The sequence below is a fragment of the Chiloscyllium plagiosum genome, chromosome 37 (assembly GCF_004010195.1).
Source record: "Chiloscyllium plagiosum isolate BGI_BamShark_2017 chromosome 37, ASM401019v2, whole genome shotgun sequence".
Taxonomy (NCBI): domain Eukaryota; kingdom Metazoa; phylum Chordata; class Chondrichthyes; order Orectolobiformes; family Hemiscylliidae; genus Chiloscyllium; species Chiloscyllium plagiosum.
In genome coordinates this window covers 10,269,782-10,273,329 of record NC_057746.1, presented here as the reverse complement: position 1 = coordinate 10,273,329, position 3,548 = coordinate 10,269,782, and positions in this window count along the sequence as shown.

The window sequence follows — 3,548 nt, the reverse complement described above, 5'->3', positions numbered from 1 at the left end:
GCTTCAGGATTTTCACACAATCAGGATGAATGTATCGTGTGCGAGGAGAAAGTGAGGACTGCAGATGCTGGAGATTCGAGTCAGAACGTGTGATGCTGACAAAGCACTGTCGGCCAGGCAGCATCCAAGGAGCAGGAGAATCGACGAATCGAGCATGAGCTTTTCATCAGGATTGTGGTTCGTTTTCTAAATTAGGGTGATGTCTATTTTTAGAGGGACATTAGACTGCTCCACTTGTCTGTTTATGAGATCGGAGAAATCGTAGTTGCCCGTGAAACTTTGTGAAATACTTCAGTTTCTCCTGTGGATAGGAAACATTAACAATGCAGCGCCAGTGATGGAAGGAACAATTATTAAACTAGTCAATGCTGCTAAAGTGAGCGCCTTTGTTCTGATGGTTTCGAGAATTCAGATATCATTATGATTGCATACGTACAGGCAGGCAGAAAGTATCGAATGTTACTCCCGCATTCTGTTTTTCCTGCTTTAGATTACTGAGCTCACAGCAAGTACCAAGTGCATTGCACTCATCTCTGCAGCCTCATAGTCAGCATTTTGCAGTTTAATTTACTGCTTACAATTTTGGAGAAGATTTGTAGATCAGGTTGAGGTTCAGGTTGTACGTTTTGTCGCTAAGCTGGAAGGTTTGTTGTCAGATGTTTCATCACCATGCTAGGTAACATAATCGGCGAGCCTCCAGTGAACAAATGTTGTAATGTCCCACATTCTATTTATGTGTCTTGAACTCTTAAAGTGAGTAACACCATTTCGGGTTATTTTTCTCAGAGGTTGGTAAATGGGGTCCAAATCGATGTGTTTATCAATGCAGTTCCGGTTGGATGCGAGCCACTAGGAATTTGTGTGTGTGTGTCCCTGTTTAGCCTCTCCTCGGATGGATGTGTTGTCCCAGTAGAAGTGGTGCCCTTCTTCACCTGCATGAAAAGATGCTAGTGATAGTTGGTCATGTCCTTTGGTGGCTAGTTGTTGCTCCTGTAGCCTGGTGGCTGGGTTTCTGTCTGTCCGATGTAGTGTTTCGTTCAGTCCTTGCATTTCATTTGGTAAATTACATGGGTTTTGGTGTTTGTTGTGTAGGCTCCTTCATGTTAATCAGCCACTGTTTAAATGTGTTGGTCATCAGCCGATGTTTAAGTATGTTGATAGGTTTTTGAGCTACCATGTGGTCAGGGGACGAAGTTTCAGTAGAGATGTCATTGATGTGTGTTAATGTGGTTAGAGTACCTGGATGTACTTTGAGTTCTTGTTTGGGTTTGTTGTTTAAGAATCAGATGACTGTGCTAATTGGGTGCCCGTTCTTCTTGAATAGGTATTTTTCTTCTGGTCGTAGTTCGTGGGTACTGCAGTGTGCTGTGGCCTGTTTAAATAATATCCTGATGCAGCTCCGTTTGAGTATTTTGGGATGATTGCTTCTATAGCTAAGCATCTCGTCTGTGTGTGTGGCTTCCTGGAAACTCTGGTCGGACGTTCTTCATTAACTGTTCGTTCATTTACTGTGTTGTAACTGTGATTCCAATGTTAATTTTAGGATCACTTCACAGTTAAAGTTTTTTTTTATTTTTAATGTGCAAAAGCTTTAATAATCTGATACACAACACAATAATAGCTTTCTGTGACGCCAAAGCACTGAGGAAAGATTTTATTGAACATTAAAATTTACCGTTGAAAGCTGCTTGAGTTGACTGACAAGCAGGAAGCCTTCAATATCCATTCAATGAGATGGAGAATTCAAGGGTCTGGATTAGTGATACAATATTAATTACGGTGCCAATTACAGTAATCCACCAATTTACATTCACCTGCTTTCAACGTGCATACAATTATCTTGGTTTCAGTAGTTACCAATTGCATTTGGTACTACGTTTACTCCGGACAAAGTCCAGTCAAATTCAGAATAAGCGATAGAAACAATAGACCTAAATTGATCAGGGAAATTATTTTTGTTCATATTTTATGTGTTTTCTTTAAGAAAATTCTGGTTTTGTTTTCTTGATCACATGCCACGAAGGTTGCTAATCAGAGGATTAGATAGGGAGAATTGGGTGTAGGTTTGCTCGCTGAGCTTGAAGGTTTGTTCTTGACGAATCTACGCACTGTATCTTTTGAAAAAAAATACAGTGCGCATATTCCTCAAGAACAAACCACGACAAGCAGACCAAACACAGCCAGAAAACCTAACTACCTTACTACACATCAAAGAAGTTTCAGAAAGGACAGCCAGACGACTACGACCCCTCGGAATCCTAGTTGCACACAAACCCATCAACACTCTCAAAGAAAAACTAACAAACTTAAAAGACCCAGTACAACCCATGGACAAAACCAACGTCGTCTACAAAATTCCATGCAAGGACTGCCACAAACACTACGTCGGACAAACATGAAGAAAGTTAACCACCAGGATACATGAACACAAGCTAGCCACAAAAAAGACACGACTCTCATTCCCTCGTAGCCCTACACACGGATGAAAAAAAACACCATTTCGAATGGGACAACACATATATCCTGGGACAGGCTAAGCTAAGACATGCCAGAGAATTTCTAGAGGCCTGGCACTCCAACAACAATGCCATAAACAAACACATAGATCTAGATGCCGTCTATCAACCCCTCAGATAACGAACAGGAAATGACATCACCACAAACCCCAGGAGCCTCATCCAGGAGAAAGATATAAATAGAAAGCAGGAGACAACAGCTTCGCTTCACTTGGAGGTCGCCACTGATGATGTTACCTAGCCAGGTAATGAAACGTCTGGATATCATACCCACAGATCAGCGAGCAAACCTACACCCGAGACATGAACTAGCAACAAAAACAATCATGATCCATTCTCACTAGTATCCTTACATACAGATGAGAAATAGCAGTACATCTAGTGGGACAACACACCCATCCTAGGACAAGCCAAACAGAGACATGCACAAGAATTCCAAGAAGCATGACCTTCCATCCGGAACTCTATCAACAATCACATTAACTTCGATCCCATTTACCAGCCCCTGAGAAAAAATAAAGGAAAGGACATCAACACAGGAAATAACGTCATCCCAGGAAATGACACCACCAACCCAAGGAAACCTAAACACATAAATGGAAAGCGGGCCATGCCACTCGTGCCTCCTCCTAAGACTCACAAATGATATTAGCTAGTATGTTGACAAAACGTCTGAAAATGAAATTTCGAGCTCAGCGAGCAAACACAAAACCAGAACCTCAACCTGAGTTACAAAGTTTCTGAAAACTCGCTAATAGGGTGGACAGTAATAGCCCTTTTCCTCGGATGCAGATGGCCGTTGTGATGCAGTGGAGTTTTAAACTGAGCGGTGAGAGCTCGACGACAGATGTCAGAGGTAGTTTCTTTACTCAGACAGTAGTCGGGGCGTAGAACTCTCTGTCTGCAACAATAGTAGACTCATCAACTTTAAGGGCATTTAAATGCTCACTGGATTATCATATGGATGAAAATGGAATGACATAGTATAGATAGGATTCAGATTGTTTCTACACGTCGGTGCAACACCGAGGG